This window comes from Sus scrofa, chromosome 4 (genome assembly GCF_000003025.6).
Source record: "Sus scrofa isolate TJ Tabasco breed Duroc chromosome 4, Sscrofa11.1, whole genome shotgun sequence".
Taxonomy (NCBI): Eukaryota; Metazoa; Chordata; class Mammalia; order Artiodactyla; family Suidae; genus Sus; species Sus scrofa.
This window is the reverse complement of record NC_010446.5, coordinates 52,323,563-52,349,844: the sequence shown is the minus strand read 5'-3', so window position 1 is coordinate 52,349,844 and position 26,282 is coordinate 52,323,563. Positions and strand designations below refer to the sequence as shown.

Here is a 26,282-nt window from a genome sequence, read left to right as displayed (position 1 = left end):
ATGCATTTACATCTAAACTGCACACTGGGCAACCCATGCATATTTGTGGATCGTATTAGGCTTTTGACCTCTGTTTTAAATTCTGCAGAAAGCCAGACTGCTTTCAAAAGCATTTACTTACAAGTATCATTATTCTCTTATTAATTTCCATCTTACTCAACTTTTGTCAGGGAATGTAAACATTCCTGTGAACTGTGTGTGAATAGAACTGCGTTGTCCTTTTACCTTTTCATGACAGAGGACTAGTCATGGTGGGGTCTATCTGTTCTCAGGACAAAATAAAAAGAAAATATTTTTTTTTTCTTTTTTCTTTCTTTCTTTCTTTTTTTTTTCTTTTTTCTTTTGGTCTTTTTTAGGGCTGGGCACCTGCAGCATATAGAAGTTCTCAGGCTATGGGTTGAATCAGAACTGCAGCTACTGACTGGCCTATGCCACAGCCACAGCTACGCCCGTTCTAGTTACATCTGTGATCTATACCTCAGCTTGCGGCAATGCCAGATCCTTAACCCACTGAGCATGACCATGGATCAAATCCACATCCTCATGGATACTAGTCATTTTCTTAACTCACTGAGCCACAATGGGAACTCTGAAAGAATAAGAGCTTTTTATCTGAGTCTGGGGAAGTTTCTGAAATCAGAAGAATGTTCAGACTCAAAAGCTGAGGCAAAAGTTGAGTTCTGAGGAGGGCACATATGTTGAAGGAACTATAAAAATGTATTAAGATCTAGCCTATAGCACTAATTCTTATGGCCACAAATATGAGAATGATAGCAGCTATTGAAGGGAGCAGAGGCAATACTTGTAATCCATATTCTGCATTTTGTAGGTAATTGTCCCAGCCATGGTGTAGGGTAGACATAGGACATTTTCGAGGGATGAACTATATGTAAATATTGCACATACAGATTTAAAAATAGGAGTTCTCCCTGTGGCACAGTGTGTTAAAAATCTGATTGCTGTGATTCAAGTCACTGTGGAGGTGTGGGTTTGATCCATGGCCCAGCACAGTGGGTTAAAGGGTCTGGCATTGCTGCAGCTGTGCTGTAGGTTGCAATTGCATCTCAGATTCAACCCCTGGCCTGGAAACTTCCAGATGCCATGGGTACAGCCATTAAAAAGAAAATTAAAAATAAACAAGGTGTTTAATTATCTAAGAAATTGTTATGGAAAAACTGTGTTGATACCATTAGTTTCTTTAGGTATGGAAATCCATTTTAGGGATTTTTTTATTGCTCCAGTTTTCAATTAACAAAGAAAGGTAGGGAAACGTTTTCTATTTGTTTGATTATTTAAGGAGGAAATGTGTTTTTCTGAATTAGTACAATCTTTCTGGTTTAATTTAATTAAGTTGTCCCTTCTCAAAAATCTCTTATAACTCCTCATTTTAGTTACAGCACACATCCTTAATTCGATAAGTTTTTTAGGTTCTCTGGTCTTTAATTTCCATGAAGCTGGGTGTGTGATTTATAAGCTTTCTTCCCTGGATGTGCCAATAAAATATGAAATTTGAAAATTACTGCGACTGTGCTTGATCAGATCTCTGTCAGCTCTAAAATTCGATGGTCAATAAGAGTCTGTCATGAGAAGATCCTTTATTACCTTTTCTACTATAAAGGTAACCCTTTCTACTATAGTGCACTTAATGCCCCCCCCATTCTATTACACTCTATTGAAGAGTAAATTTCATTGAATCCTTGACCCAGTGGTTGCATGTGGGAAAGGCTTCCTCACCATTCTGGAGCATTTGAAAACATGTAATGGAATTTTCAGTTTTCTCCATAAAAAAAAGAATAAGAGGGGATCTGTTTAGTGGTTAGAAGTTAGCCGGAGTTTCTGTCGTGGCTCAGTGGTTAATGAACCTGACTGGTATCCATGGGACGTGGGTTCAATCCCTGGCCTCGCTGGCTGGGTTAAGGGTCCGGTATTGCTGTGAGCTGTGGTGTAGGTCACAGACGTGACTGGGATCCAGTGTTGCTGTGTCTGTGGTATGGGCCAGAGGCTTCAGCTCCAGTTAGACCCCTAGCCTGGGACCCTCCATATGCCACAAGTGTGGCGCTAAAAAGACACACAAAAAAAAAGACCAAAAAAAAAAAAAAAAAAAAGTTAGGGATGTTGTTGAACATCTTAGACCAAAGATGGAAAAATACTCTCATGTGAAAGGTCAGTAGCACTTTTTATGAGAAATATCATAGTGGGTCCTGTCCTTGAAGTTAGAAAATCGCTAATTCATTTTCTGATTAGGACTTTCCTTAGTTTCCTCCCGTTCTCTCTGCTTCTGAGCACTTCTCTTGGTTACTCTGATAAAATCCTATTTGTTTTTTTAAGGTACAGCTCAGATCCCATCTCTTTAGTAAAGTCACTTGTAAACCCCTCGCTTTGCTCTAAGCTCTGAGATCTTTCTACTTCTTGATGGCTCTCATGTAATCTCTTTTTCGAACAGGAGTTTGAATAATCTCCAGAGGCGCAGGCCACTTGAGAAAAATGCCACTCCCTTTCCCATTTCTGCTTTCCACATCAAGTTTGGCAAAGTCTTGTAAATGGTCAAGAGTCCTGGCTTTTGTTTTGTTTTGTTTGTATTAAATTGATGTTCCCATAGATAATCAGACAATAAATAATGAAATAAAACGCTTCATCCTCACCCATGAAAGCATCCCCATGTTAAACATGTTACCTAAGATAAAGAGCCCTAGAGCTTATCTTATATTGTTTGCTTGGCTTGTGCGAATTCCCCGTGGGAGCTCCACTGCCAGTAGAATATGAAACCTCTTCCTTATTACCCTTTGCTGTTTGTTGTGTCTTAATCCATGGCTTACATTTCAGTACACAGACTACCAGGCAGTAATAAATGTATTTTTTTCTAGAAATAAAGGCTTTCAGGGATTCTCTTAAAAAATTAAAAAGGTATATAATCAACTAACTACCTCTTGACTGAAACAAGATCAAGTACATTTACCCAATAAACTCAATAAATGAATCAACACTATCCTTCAGCCTGATGACCTTGACATTAAGTGCTGACTCTTATCACACTTGGGAGTCAAAGTAGCTACTGCTAACATTATTTCGATAACTTAGATGTGGAAACTATGTCCTCTTTAAGATTTTCAACTCATTTCAAAAAGATAATATTTTCTTTGAGTTGTAGTTTGAAAGAGAAAAAATGCATATATATATATATATATAATATAATATGTATATAACTGATACACTTCGCTGTATACCTGGAACTAACATAACATTGTAAGACAACTATACTCCAATAAAATTTTAAAAAAGGATAATAAAGGAGTATTATGAACAACAAAAAGAAAGAGGACTTTGATGTGATGTTAAAGTTTTAATAAGATAACAGAATAGTTTCTTTGAATATACTAATTTATTTTTGTGGGATATTATTTAAAACCATAGATAAATACAAAGCTATTCTAAATTTTAGTTTAATAATCTACAAATGCTCTTATTACTTTTTTGAGATATAATTGACGAAAAAACATTATGTTAGTTTCAGGTATATAATCTAATATATCAGATTTTGATATTTGTGTATATTGGAAGATGACCAGCTCAATAAGTCTAGTTAACATCCATTATTATACAATTACTGATTTTTTGTGTGATAAAAATTTTTAGAGCTTCTCTCTTAGCAACTTTCAAATATACAATATAATAGTTTTAACTATAGTCACCATACTATACATTACGTCTCTCATAAATTATTCATATTATAGCTGGAATTTTGTACTTAACCTCCTTCACCCATTTTGTTCACCCCTAGCAACCATCAGTCTCTTCTCTACCTATAAGCTTGTTTTTCATTTTTATTTTGTTTTGTTGTTTAGTTTTGTTTTTAGATACTACATATAAGTGAGATCATGCAATATTTGTCTTTCTCTGTCAGTTACTGCACTTAGCATAATGCTCTTAAGGTCCACCTATGCTATCTCAAATAACAAGATTTCTTTCTTTTTATCATTAAATAATATTCCATTGTGTGTGTGTGTGTGTGTACCACATTTTCTTTATTCATTCGTAAATGGACACTTAATTTGCTTTCTATATCTTAGCTACTGTAGTGCTGCAATAAACATATCTTTGTTTTCAAGTTAATATCTTTGTTTTCTTCCAGTAAATACCCAGGAGTAGAATTGGTGGATCGTATATTCTATTTTTTATTTTTTCCATAGTGCCTGCACCAGTTTATGTTTCCACCAACACTGTACAAGGATACTCTTTTCTCCACATCCTTGCCGACTCTTGTTATTTCTTGTTTTTTTCATAGTAGCCTTTCAGCAAGGTGAGGTGATATCTCACTGTGGTTTTGATTGCCATTTCCCTGTGATTAGTTATACATGTTTTATTCTTAATGGATAATGTCCATAAGCTAAAAAAACAATGGAAGTGAATTATAGACTTGCTAAATATAAAGGAAGCAAGATGATTCTGTTCCATTTAGGACCTAAAATAAAAGAAAAAAGAAAAAAAAAACAAAAAACATTCAATTAACTCTACTAATACCTAATTTATTCTGAATTTGGGTCATGGTGTTTTGTTCAATTAAGGGACTGTTGGATATATGTTTACCTTTCTTAAGACCATTTCATAGCATAGCATTGATTTTTCCACATTTTTAAATGGCTACACAAATAGTTGAATAGCTAAATGAACACTTCTGGAATTCTTTGTGTATTTGTGTTATGTATTTATGTGTATCTAGGGGCTTATTATTCTCTATCTTCAGTAAAAGTGTGCATTTCTAGGATTTAGGGAATCTAGTTATATTTCTTCTTGAGACCTTGGGTTGTATGCTCACTTTGAAAATCAGTTTGGCAATATAAAGTCAAGTGAGGGTAGTGAGGAAGGAGGAGGTAGCGATAAAAATAAATGGAAAAATTCTCACTTACTTTTTTTTTTTTTTTTTTTTTTTTGTCTTTTGTCTTTTTAGGGCAGCAGCCATGCCATATGGAGGTTCCTAGGCTAGGGATAGAATCAGAGCCACAGCTGTCGGCCTACACCACAACTCATAGCAATGTAGGATCTTTAACCCACTGAATGAGGACAGGGATCGAACCTGTGTCCTCATGTATGCTAGTCAGATTTGTTTCCACTGAGCCACGGCAGGAATTCACCTCCCTTACCTTTTGCAATATTTTATTAAGTAACTTTTTTTAAGGCTATGCGCATGGTGTATGGAAGTTCCCAGGCCGAAAATTAAATTTGATCTGTAGCTGCAACCTACTCTGCAGCTGCAGCAATGCTAGATCCTTTAACCCACTGTGCTGGGCCAGGGATGGAAGAGACACCTCCACAGTGACCCAAGCTGCTGCAGTTGAATTCTTAACCCATGGTGCCACAGCAGGAACTCGACTAAGTAACATTTAGGAATATATAATAGGTACATATATTCAAATATATTCTGGATTAGAAAGTGCTTGGTAAGTGGAAAATAAGAAGTGATACTTCTGGACATTTTCTTTTGATATAACATCACCATTTTTAGTAAATAGTTTACACAAACATATTCATATTACCTCTTACCCAGGAAGATCAAAATTGAACACTTAAATTTATGTAATCAGGAAACATTTCAAATTCCATGGGGCTAAGAGTCTAAGACATGTTGAAATAAAAACACCAGTGTTCTCTAGATGCTTTAAAGAACCTCATGCATTGAGTATTTGATGGAATTTGTCCTTTTTGGCATTGAAAGGAGATGATAGGCGATTATACTGTCAAAGCTTCTGTTTCTTAAATATAATCTTCAAAGGAGTGCCGGTGCAGACACAGAATAATTTTAATAGACTTTGAAACATCTGGAAACAGAGAAGAAAACTTGCATAGTAACATAGGAATGCTCTAAATATTTTTTGCTTTCTTTCCTCTCTGAGAGCCATACACATATATACTTTAATGTATGAATAGATAATAGAGAATTCTTAGACAACAATATTGGTAACATTTTTTTTTTCCTAAATGACATTGGGATATATTTCAAACTTTATTCTCTATTTCAAATCTAGTATGCTTCCTCCAACATATTCATTTTTATTGTCATTATTATTTTTTATTAAAGTATAGTTGATTTACAGTATTGTGCCAATTTGTGCTGTACAGCACAGTGACCCAGTCATACATATATACACATTCTCTTTCTCATCCTGTCTTCCATCGTGTTCAATCCCAAGAGATTGGCTGTAGTTCCCTGTGTTATATAGTAGGATTTCATTGCTTATCCATTCTGAATGTAATAGTTTGCATCTACCAATCCTAGACTCCTCGTCCATCCCCCTCCTTCCCCCCATATTCCTTTTTTATAACAGCTTTATTGGGATATAATCACACATTGTTCAGTTCTTTTATTAATTAGTTTATTTTTATTAAGTTTTATTGAATTGTAGTTTATACACAAGGTCGTGATAATTTCTGCTCTACAACAAAGTGATTCAGTTATACATGTATACATATCCATTCTCTTTCAGATTCTTTTTCCACATAGATTACCACAGAATATTGTCTAGTCTCTTATTTAAAATGTACAATTCATGTAATGTATACAGGTAAGGATAACTTGATCCCCTTGCTGTACAGTGGGAAAAAAATATTGTATTGGGGAAGTAGTAATAAAAATATTAAAAAAAATAAAAAAATAAAATGTACAATTCAGTGTTCCATTGAGTATTTCATAGAGTTGTACATTTATCATTAAAATCACATTTAGGGCATTTTCATTACCCCAGAAAAGAAATCCTATACTCTTTAGTCATCATCTGCAAACTGTCCCCACCTCCTATTGCCTCAGGCAACCACAGAGCTACAACTGTCTTTATAGAACTGCTGTTTTTGGACATTTCTTGCAAATAGAATCATAGGTTATCCTTTGTGGCTGGCTTTTTCCACTTAGCATAATTTTTTTAAGGTTCATCCTTGTTGCAGCCCATATGAGTACTTTCTCTTTATTACTGAATAATATCCCATTTAAGGACACATCACATTTTATTTCTCCAGTAATCAGTCGATGGCTCTCTGGATTGGTCCCACCTTTCGGCTACTATATATAATGCTGCTGTAATGTTCATGTACAGGCTTTTGTGTGAACATAGGTTTTCATTCCTTGGATGTATAGCTACGAGTGCAGTGGAATTGCTGGATGTTTAATTTTTTGGAGGAACTTCCAGACTGTTTTCCAGTGTGTCTGCAACATTTTACATTCCCACTTAGCAGTGTATGAGGATGCCGATTTCTCTGTATCCTTAACCATACTTGTTATTAACTATTTTTTGTTATAATCATCCTAGTGGCTATGCAGTAGTATGCCATTGTGGCTTTAATTTGCATTTCCCTGATGGTTAATAACATTTTCTGGTGCTTACTGGCCCTTTATATATCTTATTTAGAGAAATGTATTTTAGATCCTTTGGCCATTAAAAATTAATTGTGGTAAAATACGTATAACATAAAATTTACCGTTTTAACTATTTTAAGTGTATGGTTCAGTAGTGTGAAATACATTGCAGTCCAACAATATTTACACTGCTGTACAACAATCTCTAGCACTTTCTTGTGTTGCAAAACTAAAGCTCTATTCTTATTAAATAACAACTTCTCACTTCCCCCTCTTGCCAGCCCCCAGCAACCACCTTCTACCTTCTATTTCTATGACTATGACTACTTTAGATATCTCATATAAGTAGAATCACACAGTATTTGTCTTTTCATGCCTGGCTTATTTTACTTAGCATAATGCCCTCAAAGGCCAGCAGAGTTATAGCAGTTACAGCATTTTCGTTTTTAAGACTGAATAATATTCCATTGAATGCTTTTACCACATTTTGTTTATATGTTCATCTGCTAATGACCACATAGGTTATTTTCATTTCTAGGTTTTTGTGAATAATGCTGCTGTGAAAATGAGTATGCAAATGTCTATCTAATACCCTGTTTTCAATTCTTTTGGGTATATATCCAGAATTGGGATTCCTGGTCATATGGTAGTTCCATTTTTAACTTTAGAGGCCTGACATACAGTTTCCTAAAGTAATTGTACCATTTAAAAATCCCACCAACAATGCACAAGGGTTCCTTTGGCCATTTTTCAATTGGGTTACTTAAGTATCATTAACTTGTGATAGTTTTTAAAAATTATATTTCCAACACATTCCTAAATAAAACCACTACATGGACTAATATTGTATTTAGCTATTGTTATGGTTAAGAGCATAAGCTCTAGTTCTAGAATCAGAATACAAACTCTGGCCTTGGATGGTCTATGTTCCCTCACCTCCCCAAATTCCTTTTCTGTGAAATGGGGATAATAAGAGCACATATATCATAGGTTTGGTTGGAGGGTAAAGTCTTTTGTGTGAATGAATGGCACACAAAAGAATGACTGACAGAATTCCTGTTGTGGCTCAGTGGATTAAGAACCCAACTAGTATTATAAAGATGTGGGTTTGATCCCTGGCCTTGCTCAGTGGGTTAGGGATCTTGAAATGCTGCAAGCTGTGGCGTAAAAAGAGGGGGAAAAAAAAGAATTACTGAGAAATGATATGTATTCAATACTTGTCAGTTATTATAATTAAAAATGTAATAACAATGTTATTATTTTAGACATGTGCATCAGATTGATTTTACATCTTGATCTCTGTGGTATATTTATACATCTTTGTGTATATTTTCAATGATAAATCTTGTGGTTTCTTTCTTTTTTAGGGCCATATCTGTGGCATATAGAAGTTCCCAGGCTAGGGGTCGAATTGGAGCTACAGCTGCCAGCCTACGCCACATGTCTGCGACCCACACCACGGCTCACTCCAGTGCAAGATCCTTAACCCGCTGAGAGAGGCCATGGATCAAATCCACATCCTCATGGATCCTAGTCAGGTTCGTTAACTGCTGAGCCACCAAGGAAATTCCATTTTTAGTGGTTTCTGTTCTTGTTAGGCATAGCTGGTGGTAGGAAGACTGTGCTCCACCCTTACATACCTTGCTGCCTTCCTCACCATGGCTAATCATTCCAGAGTTTCAAAAGAATACAAAAAAACAAGAACAGAGTTTTTTTTTAAAACTTCCATTATGGCATATTTGAAGCATGCAAAATTAGAGATAATGATTGAAGGATCCCTATATACCTGTCACCCAGATTCAACAATGATCAACAGTGGCAAACAGTGTTAGAATAAATAATTTGCAGATATAATTAAAATATCTTGATTCAAGACTGAACAAGTTTAGTTTCCCATGCTATTTTTATGTACCTATTGATAGAATAATCTTCCCCATATATTTATCACAAAGAAATATGTTTGTGGATGTTCTGTCTTGGACGGAAGGGTGGGAGAAAACAAGTTATCTGAATGTAGAATAAACTTTTACTGGGAACTAAATTTTTAAATTATAAAATTTTAAAGTTATTTCACATTGAATAGCTGCTTCTATTAATCAAATATGTTGGTACTATCTTTCATCATCATAATAACAATAATATTAGCTGTAAATACTGATTTCTTACTATGAACCAGACTCAACATCATTTCAATTCTTATAGCAACCCTATTAAAGAATACTCTGTTTATTTTCATTTAGATGAAGAAATTGAGAATTATTCCTGTTTAAGAAATTGTCTAAGATAAGTGACAAGGCAGAATATAAATCTAGGGTTGTCTCTAGAGATTACTTCTAAGCACTGTAACATATCTTAAAGCACTTTATGATCTTTAATAGTCTATAAATAGAAAGACCATCAAATATTACATTATTTAAAAATAAAGTTTTGATGTACTTATTTTAGTTATACCTGCAATGATATACTTTTAAAAACTATGTTGTTTATGCTAGGCAAGCTGCTACACTAACAAACCCAAATATATGCAATGGCACAAAGCAATAGAAAGTACTTTCTTATTTATTCTGTTAGCACAGGGTGGGTAAACAAGTGTCCATGGAACCCCTACTCCACTCAGTTTTTCAGAAGCCCAGGCAGGCTGAGGATCTTGCAACTTCCACCTAGCTTTTGGAAATGAAGCACTTTGCAGTAGATTTGTAATGCATCATCTGTCTTACTGAGGGGATCCCCTAAAGGAAAGGTGAAAATATGTCAAATATTTTTTAAGCAAGGTAATTGATACAGCCCTATTGTGAAACACTACATAGGTAATATTTACCATCAGGATAATTTTTTTCCCCCATCTACTGAATGTTCCTGATCTGACAAGGATTGCATGCAAATCTACAAATTTATGCAGCTTATCTCCCTGGAAAATGTCATATAAACTACATAAAAATTCAAATATAAAATGGAAACATCTCATGAACGAAGTATCTTTTGTATCAACAGATAACTCTATTTATCTCTTAGACATTCTTAAATCTGGGTAAGATGGAGTCTTAAGCAGATCCTAAACTTTGCCCTGCCTTGCCTTGCCTTCTGGTATCCTGGACATTATTGTAAGCTTGATATTGGATAAGATCTGTGTTATTTGTGAATCTGAATTGACAGTTCGAAGGCTCACAGTGTTGACCCGGTGGGTGAAGGAGGGATTCTCCATTCCAGTTAGTGTGATGGGCAAAAAGCTCACAGGAGCACTCAAGACAGAATTTTATGGGGCTGGCCTGGAAGCAGAGTACAGTACTTCCTCTGGCATTTCATGCCTGGAACTCAGCCATGTGGTTCCACATAAAATTGCAATTAGAACCCTGGGAAATATAGTCTAGCTAAATGTCCAAAAAGAAGAGGACAATATGGATTTTTAGTAAGTTGCTATCAGTTTGTTAAAACTTTTCTAGAGGAGTTCCTGTCGTGGCGCAGTGGTTAATGAATCCAACTAGGAACCATGAGGTTTTGGGTTCGATCCCTGGCCTTGCTCAGTGGGTTAAGGATCTGGCATTGCCATGACCTGTGGTGTAGGTCGCAGACGCAGCTCGGATCCCGCATTGCTGTGGCTCTGGCGGAGGCCGGCGGCTACAGCTCTGATTCGACCCCTAGCCTGGGAACCTCCATATGCCGCGGGAGCGGCCCAAGAAGTGGCAAAAAGACAAAACAAAACAAAACAAAAACATTCTAGAAAAATGACTAAAATACTTTGTGTATCTTTCTTGAGAAAAATAATATAATTATAGCTAATAATGATCAAATGTTTACTATGTACTAGGTTTATCATCTCATCTAATGTTCACAGTAGCTCTGTGAGTTAGAGACCAATACTGTCACTTTAAGGGTGTAGATTCTAAGTCTTTGTGAGGTAGTATACATTACCTAAGGGCGCAAGACCAGGACCAGTGGCAGGACCAAGATGTGGATGTGCTTCTGATTATCATGGTGTTTTTCAAAGCTCTTATAGCCATCAGTCAAGAAATCTAGGAATAAGAATGTTATGTGCATAGGGTTGTTTGATAAAATATGGGACATTCATGTTGTATTATGGGCATACTTATACCAAGAACTTATTTAGGGAGTTCCCATTGTGGCTCATCTGGTTATGAACCTGACATAGCCTCCGTGATGATGTGGGTTTGGTCTTTGACCTTGCTTAGTGGATTAAGGATCTGGCACTGCCACAAGCTGCAGTGTAGGTCACAGATGTGACTCGGATCTGGCGTTGCTGTGGCTGTGGCATAGGCCTGCAGCTGCAGCTCCGATTCAACCCCTAACTTGTGAACCTCCATATGCTGCAGGTGCGGTTGTAAAAAAGAATGAAGAAAAAAACAAAAACAAAAAAAACCTTATTTTGTGTTTACCTGAAATTAAATGTAACTGAATGTCTTGTATTTTGTTTGCTAAATCTAGCCAACCCACATACAGGATTACTATTTAGGAGAAAAAGAGAAATTATTGATCATGCACAACACTTTTGTATTAATTTTGAGAATAATATTACCTTTGAATGTTTAGCGCTGTGATGTAATTCAATATGGACATCCACACATTGAAAAGGTAGTGGAAGACTTCTGTCTTGATTATATTATGGGAGGAAATGCGTGTTTGACTTTTTTGAGAGAGGAAATGACTAGGGTTACAAGCCATGCCCACCTATCACTAGATCAGGCATAAGGTTGTGTAAACTTAGCTTTAATATAAATTATTTTAACATTTAAAATATCTCAGATATTTTAATGTCCATGTGCCTGTATCTCAGAACACACTTTTATATTTGGATTGAGTTCCCTTCACTCATGCATGGTATATGTTATTTTATTCATTATATATACAGCATTACTTGAATATTATACTAGGTACTAAGGGATGTATGAGTGAAAACTAACACTAGCTATTTATGATTCTTTATGATGTGAATAACATACCGTCCAAGCTGGACACTATGAGAGGTAATGGGATTACTTTAATGATTACTCCAAGACAGCAGGTGAAAATGAGATGATTTAGAGCAAGCTGGAACAAATCATCACTCCACTGGGCTATCTTGTTTAAGGTTTGTGATCATAGAATTTTAGCAGAGGAAAGCTATCAGTGACTTTATTTAATAAAATCTTATTTTATAGGCTAAGAAATATGAGGGTCAGTGAAAACAAATGATATTTTATGTGGATTAATGATTCTTATTCAAATTGATGACATTTTTTAGTGAAGAATGATTGATATGACATTTTCCCATAATTCACTGCCTTTGTATATTGAACCTAAGATCTTTATATTCTAAAACAACATTAACTGCAGCTAAGATTCTAAAGTCCAGAATTAAATTACCTGCACATTAAATACAGGTATCTGTATTCATCCCTTTAGAACACAAATGCACTTTATATATATACACATATATGTATGTATGTATGTATGTATGTATATATAGAAGAATACATATATATCTCATGTATATGTTTAGAGAGCGAGAAGAAGTGCATTTGTGTTCTGAAGGGATGAAACACATACATACACTACTCTATTTTGTAGAACAAATGGCATGTCTCTCTTCCACAGTCTATAGAGATAAACCAAGTAATGGCCAGGTCACAGGTCTCATTGTGGTCTCTGGTATACATAAGAGCAGAATAAATATTTAGTGTTTCTAAAGGTAGCTAAATATTATTTTCATTTGACATTACTGTATTATTCTTTGAGTGTCTACCATAAGCCAAACGTGGTTGATTTTTAAATGAAAACAAACAAAAAACTACTCTCTGAAAATTTACCCCTCAAATTAAATGTATTTAAGCTTTCTCTTTTGTCTGCAATACTATGAAGGGGGAGACAGCGTTAAGTGATGTCAAGAATCTGTATTCTTGAACCAGCCCACCTGGGTTCAATTCCTGATGTAACAACCGGTAGCTTTGGACGCATTTCCAAACCTCTCAGTATCCTGTTTAAAATGTGATGTATAACATTAATGACTGCATAATCTTATTTGAATAAGTAAATGATTTAGTTGATATAGGACTTAAAAGAATGTTCTGTCATTTATAAAGCACACAGTAAGTAAGCTTTCATCGTTGTATTATTTCTTTTCAACAAAATAGATCCTCCCTTGTCTCCTTGCTCTGTTATTTTTGGTTGTATTTCCCTTTTTAAGTATAAACTTGTCAATGATAAGCCAGTTAAAAACAACAAAATGTTTGTAATATTTAGTTTTTAAATTAATTGTTTATATCAAATTCCAAAAGAGAATGACCCCTTTAACCTACTATGGAGATGTTATGTTAATTTTAAGTATTTTATAGTTTAAGTACAAAAAATGATTTGATAAGAACCATTTTCTATGTTGATTAAAGAGTGTTTTTTATATCATTGTCATCTTCTTAATGCTTAAAAAAATATTACTCAAGTACTCAAGTTGGAATTTCAAAATGTACAGTAAGAAGGGAGTAGGAGAACACAATTTTTTTTGCTTGAATTCTCAGCGTATGATATGCATACAAAATGAGAAAGGAAATAAACTCTAGGATGAGTTTTTTTTTTTTTTTTTTTTTTTTTTTTTTTTTTTTTTGTCTTATTAGAGCTGCACCTGAGGCACACGGAAGCTCCCAGGTTAGGGGTCGAATAGGAGCTGTAGCCACCCGCCGGCCCACACCACAGCCACAGCAAGGAAGGACATGAGCCACGTTTGCAACCCACACCACAGCTCATGGCAATGCCGGATCCTTAACCCACTGAGCAAGGCCATGGATCAAACACACGTCCTCATGGATGCTAGTTGGGTTCATTAACCACTGAGCCACTACAGAAACTCCTAGGATGATTATTTATTTCAGTAAGTTACAGCTTTTTTACCAAAAGTGGGAGGTATTTTCCCCCCCCAAAGCACAGAGATCAATAAATGATCTAATTCTAGATTTAGAAACTAGGTAATATTTTTTTCAAAAATTGTTTGAAAATGAAATAAACACCATCTGGATGGGAATTTGGCAAAACCAGGGCAGATTTTTGTTTTAAAAAATGTAAATTGTTTTCAGAATGAGCTAGTGAAATATTTTATGCTTGACTTTTTCCCATGCTACTGTCTTTGAGGGCAACAACTTCAGCATCTGAGCTTTCTACTGCCATGCCCAAACTGTAAAACATTATTAGAAAAAATAAAAGAGTTTGATGATAGGTGTTTGCTACCTTTAAAGCTTCAGACTAACTCTCAGTTGATATTTAACAATCTCTCTTTTCTTCCTTTTTTTGTAAATGACTATAGTGGCTTTTCCAATATTTCACTGATCCCATCAGTTTCATGACATGATTCTTCCTCTAAACCAGATAATCTCAAGCCCCTTAATTTATTTTTAAAAATTTTTAATGATTTTTATTCTTTCCATTATAGTTGGTTTACAGTGTTCCATCAATTTTCTACTGTACAGAAAAGTGACCCAATGTCACACACATACTTATATACACATGCACACACATATGTATTCTTTTTCTCACATTGTCCTTCATTTTGCTCCATCACAAGTGACACATATAGTTCCTAGTGCTATACAGCAGGGTCTCATTGCTTATCCATTCCAAATGCAATAGTTTACATCTACTAACCCCAGATTACCAGTCCATACCACTCCCTCCCCCTCCCCTTTGGCAACCACAAATCTGTTCTCCAAGTCCATGAGTTTCTTTTCTGTGGAAAGTTTCATTTGTGCCATATATTTGATTCCAGATATAAGTGATATCATATGGTATTTGCCTTTCTCTTTCTGACTTACTTCACTTAGTATGAGAGTCTCTAGTTCCTACCATGTTGCTGAAAATGGCATTATTTTATTCTTTTTTATGGCTGAATAGTATTCCATTGTGTATATATACCACATCTTGTTAATTCATTCATCTGTCGATGGACATTTAAGTTGTTTCCATGTCTTGGCTTCTATCAAGCCCCTTAATTTAAATGAGGATCATTAAACTCTTTTCACTTTTTTTCATGGTTTTGTTCTTTAGAACAAGCAGTTCAGTTCAATTCAATAGTTTTTACCAACTGCCTGTCCTCAGGTTACCTTAGCAAGCACAGTCCTCACCATCATGAGGATTAAATGAAATGATCTATATAAAGAACTTTACATAATGCCAGACATGTAATAATGGTGACTATTATTTCTTTTTTCCTCTCTTAAATAGTGGGCAAAGATTCAACCACAGATTATTTGTTTAAAAACTTTTCTTTAGTTAAAATAATTGCCTTTGAAAATGAGACGTTGTTCCAGCTGTTGGAAATTGCCATATGTCTTCTAATCTCCAAAAATAACTGCATAAAATTGTGGTTAGGAGCAAAGGGGCACGAGTCAGACTCCCTGGCTCACATCCCCCTTTTGTTTAAAGCTGTGGGACAAATATCCAGACACTTAAATTTGTCTGTTTTCTCATTGGTTAAGATAGGATATACAAGAGAGCCTATAGCCAGTGTAATAAAGAGGAGGAAAGATGCCAATACCATTAGTATATATAAAGTGCTTGCAAGTGCCTGGTACATGCAAAACAGTCAAAAATGTTAGCTGTAACTAGTTACATGCATTCAATATTCATTACTTCTGCAAATATATTAAAACCTTGATCAAATCTTGATTTGATTTAGACTACAAGACAATTAAAAGTATACTCTTTCTAGCCTAAAGAGGAACAAATATTAAGGAACTAAATACAAAAATACAAATAAAACTACAAACTAGTGAACCAAAGGAATCTGACTGAGTATGGAAAATGGAACAGGTGTGAGACACTAAGGATGCGTAAGGGCTCACTCAAATTTTATTTCTTTTTATTTTGCTTTGAAAGAGGTAATGCTTTCTCTATAATAAAAACCAAAACAGGAGTTCCCATCGTGGCATAGTGGTTAACGTATCCGACTAGGAACCATGAGGCTGCGGGTTCGGTCCCTGGCCTTGCTCAGTGGGTTAAGGGATCCGGCGGCGTTGCCATGAGCTGTGGTGTAGGTTGCAGACGTGGCTCGGATCCCATGTTGCTGTGGCTCTGGAGTAGGCTGGTGGCTACACCTCCGATTAGACCCCTAGCCTGGGAAACTCCAGGGCGGCCCAAGAAATGGCAAAAAGACAAAAAAAAACAAAAAACAAACAAACAAAAAATATTATCTATATTCTTTACCTGAACATATACTTAGATTCTTCTTCTCGCGTGGATCCTAAATTGTCCCTTATTAAGGAAAGCAGGACATTTGGGGTCTGGAGAGATTTTACTGTGCCTATCATTTATATTACAAGTGAACTGCAAATCCCAAAGGCTTTTACATTGTAAGATGATATTAGTAGTTGGGATACTAAGGTCTCAGTTTTACTTCTTTAATAACCTCCTAATTATAGAATTCTTTTCCTTTAATTTCAGCTTTTATATTAATGATGAAAGTAATCTGCAATCTCTCTCAAATAACTTTTATGCTAAAAGCAATTAAATAGATATCTTCTTGGCTCCTTTGAGAGAAAATAGATTTACACATGCAGGAAAAACTTGGCTGTTAAGGGCCCAGGTAACTGCAATCATCCAACAGTTAATAGTACCAGCAATTGGGCTCAAGGGGAGGCATATAGTACAAGGTAAAAACATTTTGATCCAAAATTTCAAGGTGCATTTGTAAATGGTGTACTTATCAAGAGGTTATGAAAGCAAAATACTACAGACTGTGGAGGATAGATAGATGGCAAGTTTACTGAAAGCAAAGGCAAGAAGAGGAATCAAAGAAAGCAAGCAACAGAGGAGAAACAAAAAGGTCAACAATGGCCTCGCTAAGGAAACATTTGCTATAATTCCCTTCGCATTGCTGTTTTATAATATTAATTAAATAAATACTAAGTATGGAATTATGTACATAATTGGAATGAATTTTTTCTGTTTCTTCAAATCCCATTGTCAAAATTAGAAGTCTCCAATAAAACTGTCATTTTATTTTTAATTATCTCTATCTTATTTTATTTTTAAAAATTTTATTGGATTATACTCTACTTACAATATATTAGTTTCAGGTATACAGCAAAGTAAATGTTATACATAGACATATATCTATTCCTTCAGATTCTTTTCCCATAGAGGTTATTACAGAGTATTTAGTAGATTTCCCTGTGCTAGACAGTAAGTCCTTGTTACTCAGCAATTCCATATATAGCGGTGTGTTTATGTCAATTCCAACCTCCTATCTTATTCCTCCCCCCAGTGTTTCCTGTTTGTTAACCATAAGTTTTGTTTTGAAATCTTAGATTTTTTTTTTTTTTTTGGTCTTTTTACCTTTTCTAGGGCTGCTCCCATGGCATATGGAGATTCCCAGGCTAGCGGTCTAATCAGAGCTGTAGCCACCAGAGACACAGGAATGCGGGATCTGAGCCGCGTCTGCAACCTACACCACAACTCATGGCAATGCCAGATCTTAACCCACTGAGCAAGGCCAGGGATTGAACCTGCAACCTCATGGTTCCTAGTCAGATTCGTTAACCACTGCACCACGAGGGGAACTCCAAAATCTTAGAATTTAAAACTATTATTTTAAGACCGCTAAGAGCAGGTTCTGGGAATTTAAACAGATTTAGGTATTTTAAAGTTTTATTTTTTTTAGTTAACTGTTTTTCAGTTATCTTTATACCTTGTGCAACATTTTCATTAATTTTAAGAATTATAAATGAATATTATAAATGTTTTGAAACTTAGACATATTTAGTTTTGTTGGGAAATGTAGATATTATTCTGACTTGTCATTGTATGTTTACAGAAGAAGGAAAAAAAATCCCCTCTTAACACATACAGCTATATTGATGCCCCAATTCTATATATTTAGATATGTTTTGGGAAAAGTAACTTAATTTGGTTGGGCATTCCAACATCTTTCATTATATGTTTTGCATATGAAGAGAGAATTTATCTCACTTTGTCTTATTTTTTTTCATGATTCTCTGGAATGTATTCCTTGTAGAAAGCCTTATATTTAAAGTTGTCAAACACAGTTGATCTTCAATTAGAACATGCATAAAAGTGCAAATTGTTGTAACATCTATCTTATGCTTTACTCAAAATGAAGGAGAAATGCATACGGTTTATATGAATTGAATAGATAATCTTCATTTTAAGAATGATTTGCATATGGAATGAGTGTTATTACAGGGAGTTACTAATGTAATCAAGATCAGTTTCTTGTTTTCTATTTTAAATCATGAACCAAATCTTTCATCATTAAATCTGAAGCTTAGATTTTGCTGGCTGGAATGTATTATTATTTCTACTCTTATTTTTCTTTGTATGGCATATATGTCAATGAGGTTTTCTACTTATTGAAAAATCTCATTATGTATGCTAGATTTGTATATTATTTTTAATGTAACATCAAATCCTTTTTTAAATAAATAAGTTTATTATGAATTTATAAAAGAATGTACTTAAACTAAACTTCTAGTGTGTTAAAAAAAATATGGTCTCATAATGCCCCTCCCTTTTGGTTCCCTTTGAGATTTATCATTTTCAGATAATTTCCTGATAAAATGTTACTACTTTTTAAATTTTCTTGAAAATTATATTCATCTTTGTTGATATAAATTCTACATCAGTGGTTATTCTTTGTAGTAAAGAAACATTAATAACATTTTTGCTGTTTTTATTCTCTTTTGGTGTATTCCTGATGATATTCCTTCTGTTTTATTCATAGTTCATTAATGTAAAGTTTCCAAGAGAAAATTTGCTGAAAATAGCCTTTCTTATTATATGTAACTATGGCTCAAAAAGTTTACTTATATCTGTGTTTTATTTTTTTTATTTTATTTTTTTGTCTTTTGACTTTTTTAGAGCCATACCCATGGCATATGGAGGTTCCCAGGATAGGGGTCTAATCGGAGCTGTTGTTGTCGGCCTATGCCAGAGCTACAGCAATGCCAGTTCCAATCCGCATCTGTGACCTACACCACAGCTCATAGCATCACCGGATCCTTAACCCACTGAGCGAGGCCAGGGATCGAACCTGCAACCTCATGGTTCCTAGTCGGATTCGTTTCTGCTGTGCCACGACGGAACTCCCCTGTGTTTTAAATGACTACATATCTTAAGTTTATCTATTGTCAGGAAAGTGGAACAAATAAAGAGGTAGACCAATTGTCTTAATTGACTGATGCAAAATAGATCATCTAGCACCCCTAAGTTTTTGTACTTTTTCACTATAATTTGATAGCATCCAAGATGGATAATTTTGTTAGGTTTTTTTAAAAATAAATTTTTTTGGAGTATAGCTGACTTAGAAAGTTGTGTTAGTTTTGGGTGTAAAGCAAAGTAAATCAACTATACATATACATATATCTGTTCCTTTTCAGATTATTCTCCCATACAGGTTATTACACAGTATATTGAGAAGATTACCTTGTGCTATTTAGAAGGTGATAAATGATTTTGAATATAGTTGATGTATAGACTTACATAGATTCAGCTATCAACATTAATATTTTCATTAAAAATCTAATAAAGTGCCAGTGCCATATTATCACTACAGATGAAGTGTCCAAATATTTGAAAAGAAGTATTTTTGTTTGCATTTTTATGGCTTGCTGGTATTTATATTTTATTTTCCTTCAAAGTATTAAAAACGTTGTTTTGGGAGAGACCTTAGAGGTCCATACTGTAACCCAATTACATGTCGTAGGAAATCTGTTGTAAGAGAGAAGATTATACTGCTTCTGTGTTCTGGTTCCCATCCTAGTACTATACTGGTTCTCTCTTTGGATGTATGTAGCAACCAGCTAGAGCTCTTTAAACATGATTAGATATGCCCTAGCAACACTGAAATCCAAGATTCAGAGTGGGTCTGAGGCATTTGTAATTTTTAAATCTAGAAGTGATTGTGATAGACTGTCAAGACTGAAAATCTTTATTTCATGCATTTAATCTTCCAGAAAGGATATAAGGACTCAACATGATTTCTTACCAGCAGAACTGAAATTAGAATTAGGCCACTTGATACTACTTTCACTATAAAATACTATCTATGTTTTGAAAGAATCGAAGTATTCTATTTGTATAGCCACAAACATAGCAAACAGTTTCCTTGCCTGGACTCACCAGGCAGCTGTGCAATTCTAATTGAATTGTTAAATTCCTCTGTGTCTTAGAGGCACTGTACATCTAGAAATAAAAAAACCTCTATGTTTGCACAGGTAGCAAAAATAAGTTCCTGAGTGCCATGGTAATATTACTTAATTACTCAATTTTAATTATGTGAATCTTTGTATGTGTAAAGAATTTTTATGTATAATTTATATAGGACATGCACTGATTCTCTTTTATCAACACGCTTCCTTCTCATTTATTCATTCATTCTAGAACTGTTAAACCTTTATCACATCTGTTTCTCTTGGATACCAATGTCAGTCATCAGACTTTTTCAATATCAACAAAAATACTTAAGGATCATTTAAAGATGAATTAAAGGTTTATAGATATCTTTATATCATACAAATTTACTGCTTATTTGGCACTTGGAGATGTCTTATACTGTAATCATGCTTCATCAATGAAAGAAAGCTGGTTCTCCATATGGGCACTAACTTTTTATTCATTCAGTATTTATTGAGCATTTGTTATGTGCCAAATGCAACGTCGGAGCTGGTCTTTCATTCTGGTCTTTCATTACACATAAGAACTACTGGTTAAGACAGATATTAAGCATCACACAAATATATGTAGAATTCAACTTGTGATAAATGCATTAGCCCAAGGAGCTAAGCTTCTGTGGTAGGAGTTGGGCTAGACAAAGGGTCAAGGGAAGGTAAGGCTTCCCTGGGAAAGTGGCACTTAAGCAAGCTTCACATGATAAGGAGGCATTAAACAGACAAAGAGGGTGGAAAATGGTTCTCATATGAAGGTAGAAGAGTAAATTCAAAGATTTGTTACTTTCAATGATACTATTTGAACTATTTTGGGTAGGTTTTATTACAAAATTACTGTTATCTTTGTATGGGTAATATATTGAAATGGTGAATTCGGTTTTGCTGAAGGTCATCCAAAACTAGAGTGACCTTTTGCAAATTTGTCTTAGTGGAACAGTCCTAGTGCACACTTTTCCAGACTTAATTATTAATGTTTTACTCCCAAATGTGTCCTAGCCTGGGTGATGAATTTTATGGTCCACTTATCTGAAATGAGAGCCAATATTATTTACTCAATTCTTTGATCAAATTACAGAAAAATGAAGTCTGGGAAAGGAAAACACATCTTTCTTATATTTTTAATATGATTACTTGCTGTAGAGCAATAAACTGCCAACCAATGTTTCTTCCTTCTTCCTTCCTTTTCTTCCTTTTTTAACTTAAAGCACTACAATATTTATAGAATGCCTACATTATGTCTGGCCAAATGCTAGGCAGTGAGTACATAGTAGTAAAAGAAGAAGAGGAAACAAGATGAACTTGAGGCTTTTGAGAGTTTAGGAACAGCTGTAACATGTGCACCAATTAAAGAAGAAAAAAAAATGAGAGGTTTTACTGATATTCCAAAACTATGAAATGAGAAAGTCTGCGCTTTCAGATTCTTCATGCCCAAAGCTCCAAGAACTAGGCAGGGCCCTCTTTGGAGGGTAGAGATGGAAAGTCCACAGTATTCAGTAGATAGAAGAAAAATGCTAGGAAAAACTTCTTGGAAAGCATGAACTATTTTCTTTTGATGGTGATGCTACTTTTCTTTTGAGTTGCAACGAAATCCGTGGGCTTGACATAGTATCATAAAATCAGATGGAGACATTCAGCCCTCCAGTGTCTTTTTTTTCTTTCCTAAGTTTGTCATGGTTCTTGTTGCTGGAATCATAGTCATCTTTCTTTCTTACTCTCACTCCATAGTGTGATACTGCTATCTTCAGATATCAAGCTGGAAAAGGGGTATGGGTTCCCTCTATGTTGGATTCACCACACATGTATCCTAATGCTATCTCAAGGAGGAAGAGACAAGACAAAGGGCCCACCACCCAGACACACTTCATTTTGATATTTATCTCGCACCCCTCTCCAATTCTCTTTTTTTCTCCCCTATTCCAGAGAACAAATAGTACCTCTTAATTGAGGAAATAGTAAAATCCTAGCAAATATTTTAAAAATTCTATTGCTTGTCTCAGATCATTAGCTTTTGGAAATCAAAAGTTAAGAATTTTGTTTTTCTATTCTGTTCCATCCCCCTGCCCTTTTTGGAAAAACATGAAGGTCTTTTTTTCCCTCCTAAGTGGCTGAACAAAGAATAACCTAATGACTTAAAGGAAATATGGGAATTGAAATCTATCCTATAATTCATATCCATCACCTGTTTTTTTTTTGTTTGTTTGTTTTGTGGTTTTTTGCATGTTTTTTTTTAATTTATTTATTTTTTTTACAGAGAGTCATTGCTGACCTCTTTATAGTCTAGTTACAGTTGCCAGGTGCTCTCACTTGACAAGCTCTATGCTGTCTAATCTAGGCATCTGCATACAGCTTGGTGCTTAAAAATATTGACTCGAGTCGGATGGATTTGAATTTCAACTATGTTATTTACTGATTATGGGACTTTGATAATTATACAGTAGCATCTGTAAAATGAAGGTAAAAATAAAGCCTTCCTAAGCTTCTATTGGGAATAAAATAATGTAATCCATGTAGAAAACACACAGCGCAGTCCTTGGCATATACTAGGCACTCAGTAAACATTAGCTAGTATTATAAACCTTTAATGGCAACTTAACTTATATGCTATATGGAACTGCTGCTGTCTGAGTAGAAATAATTTAGCAGGAGAGAAAACTCTGTCCCCAAGCTTTCCTCCTCCAATAGAAATGAATCATTCTCTTGCTAGAATGCCATTAAGAGTCTATAAACTCCAAGTTTAGTACTTAACTAAAAATTACATTCACTTGAATATAAGTGGGACCCTAAATTTAGTCTTCTAGTTTTAATGTAACTCCATTAAGATCCTTAAATTCAGTAAATTTAGTGTCTTTTGTCTCCTTCCACAAACCAACCTCGTGTTTCTTTTTTCCACTTATCTTCTCACAGGGCCAACATCTTTGAGCTTTTTCCATTTAATATCCCTGGAACCTTTAAATCTGAGGTAGGCTTCCCTGGCATTGTCTTAATGTCTTCCTAACAATTTTCAATACTGTCTTGTGCTAAGTACTACCTAGTTCTCTCTTTAGTGCATCCACTATTTCCTCTGCACCTGTCTCTGATGCCTGTTGTGTTTTTTCTCCAGTTCACATGTGGAAACACAGGGTGCGGGGGAGGTATTGTGAGCATCTCAATTTCCATTACCTCTTTCAAGGGTTGTTTTTTTTCAGCCCTCCTCCCCCCTTTCTGTGGCTAATGCGCTCCAGTCATGCTATGTTTCTTCTTGTGACCTTCTTGTAGATTCACAGGGACTTTGCTTTATAGCTCATCTTCCTATGCATCATTCTTTTTTTGTCATCACTAGGGCATACTAAGCTTCCTTGACCCCTTTATTATCAATGTCCAGGAACTCCATTCTGCTTTAGCAAACTTGCTTTTTGTCATCACGTCTAGTTTTGTTTCATTGTCCTACCTGGAGCTCAGTGTCTCTCCCAGGCTTTTCAACTCTATTCCATTCTGCACCTATAGCATCATCCTTCTGACCTGCCATGATTGAATAGACTTAACCTGTCTAGCCCTATACTGAAATGCCTATTAGAACTGCTAATAAACATTACGATCTTAACTTTTACATGTTTTTCAACAGCCTCTTGTCTGATTTTGCAAAGCAGCAATTCAAAATTTTTCCCTCCAGCTAATTATCAAACTCTGTCCTATCCTGATTCCATTGGAAACTTGATCACTGCAACAGTGGGATCCAGTTGCAGCATCCATTCTTAGGAAGCAAGATTTGTGTGTGTGTGTGTGTGTGTGTGTGTGTGTGTGTGTGTGTGTGTGTGTGTGTGTGTGTTTTGTCCTTCGAGAGTAATATCCTTAATTGACAGCTTAGGGTGACAAATAAGTCTGGGTTTGGTTGCTATCATTGCAACATCTGTGCAGCATCACTTGGGGCAAATAAAGCATAAAAAATAAAGCATCTATATGTATAAATAAATAAAGCATATATGTATTTTTTCAAAACATAAGGAAATCCAAGATAACTGAAAATCTCCCCATCTGTTTTCCTAAGCCGAAATTCAGGGCAATTTTACTACTTTTGAAGGCCCATTTATTAAGATTAAAAACCAAAGAGGACATTTGCTTCAGTTATTCAAATGGAAAAGAGCAGATATGTTCATGGGAGAAGACTGAATGTTAAAAGCATTTTAACAGGGTGGTACATACCATTGTTTGCCTCAGCGACTGGAACAGCCTGTCAATCCGAAGTCCAGACTTGCCTTTCTAGTCCTCACTGATTCCAGAGTCTCTTTGTATAAAGAAGCTGTAGTGTAGTGTTCTTACTGTACTTTATCTAGGAATGGCTCTCAAATTTAAACCTCCATGGAAGGATCTTGGGAACCTGGTAAAGTAATGGTTTCCAGGCTGCCTCCTACAGATTTCGATTTTGGGCTTGACCAGTAATCTGCATTTTAATTAAACATTTTGTGTTTCTCTACTGCTGCTGCTCCAAAAATCACATTTTGAGAGGCCACTGACCTACATAATGATGTCCAAACAAATTTACGAAACAAATGACCTTTCAAAGTCCATTCTTTACTATCATTTTGTCTGCCCTTTCATATTCTTTGCTTATATATTACTTGTCTTCTCATATTTCTTTCTCTACTCTGTGTGTATGTGTATGTATATATATGTATACACACACATAAATATATATACATATAAAATGGCTCAAAATATTTGCTCATATTGAAATTATTTTTAAAATTAAGATTTATGCAGAATATATAAAAATAATTTATTAGTATAGTTTCCTTGTTAAAAATATGTTTTTATTTCTCAAAGCTAATGTTAGACTAAAAAGACATTCAGGTAGCAAAGTGGTCATGATAATAAGAGCTTTTGAGTCCATAGTCATAAAATTTCCATCACTTCTAAGGAGTTCCACATGTATCTTGGCTTCATTCTAACTTGGGCTTTGAAAAATTGGTTTGAATTCAGATTTAGAGTTTAAATGATTTATCGTCTTTTGTGTTTTTTAAAGTAGAGCTAGTCAGAAATGGCTCTTGGTTAAAAATCTTAAACACGGAGCTCTTGTTCTAAATGGGTTTAGTCAGCCTTAATCCAATTAAAGATTTCTCTCTTTCCTTGACCCTTTGTCACTGTCTTTGCTTATTGCTTCCAGAAATTAAGTTAGAAAATTTGCTGTAATATCTTTATCAACTTTTTTTATATCTTCAAAATACATGCTTACATGTGCACAGAGACACACATGTATATAGTATATTATAGTATATTCATGGGGTGAATGTACTCAGAAAAATAACATATATGAGTTACTTGTTATAACTACCATAGGAACCTTTACTTTAAAACTCCCAAATTATCTGATGAAGCAGAAGTTCAACATTAAAGAAATTAACTGTTGGAGTTCCTGTTGTGGCTCAGTGGAAACGAATCTGACCAGGATCCATGAGGTTGTGGGTTTGACCCCTGGCCTCCCTCAGTGGGTTAAGGATCCGGTGTTGCCATGAGCTGTGGTGTAAGTCGCAGATGTAGCTCAGATCCTGCATTGCTGTGGCTGCGGCATAGGCTGGCAGCTACAGCTCCAATTAGACCCCTAGCCTGGGAACCTCCATATGCCACAGGTGCAGCCCTAAAAAGACGAAAAAGCCAAAAAATAAAATAAAAAAGAAATTAACTTTTGTTATGTCTACTAAGATAACACAATTTATAATTTATAAACTACTTTTAGGGTGTATCACACACTCGTTTAAGGGAAAAATTGTCTACTGTTCAATTTTTCTTCTTTTATATATGTTCTT

General features: G+C 35.1%; 1 protein-coding gene across 16 annotated transcripts in view; it reads left to right on the top strand.

Moving 5' to 3' along the window:
- Positions 1 to 26,282, top strand: part of RALYL (RALY RNA binding protein-like) — a 774,288-nt gene that overhangs the window by 209,815 nt on the left and 538,191 nt on the right. Inside the window, exon 3 of one of the 16 annotated variants that reach the window (XM_021090626.1) lies at positions 23,407 to 23,461. The exons of the other annotated variants lie outside the window; for them this stretch is intronic. The gene's annotated coding sequence lies outside the window, so the exon portion shown is untranslated. The remainder of the gene's footprint in view (positions 1 to 23,406; positions 23,462 to 26,282) is intronic. 16 annotated transcript variants of the gene reach the window in all.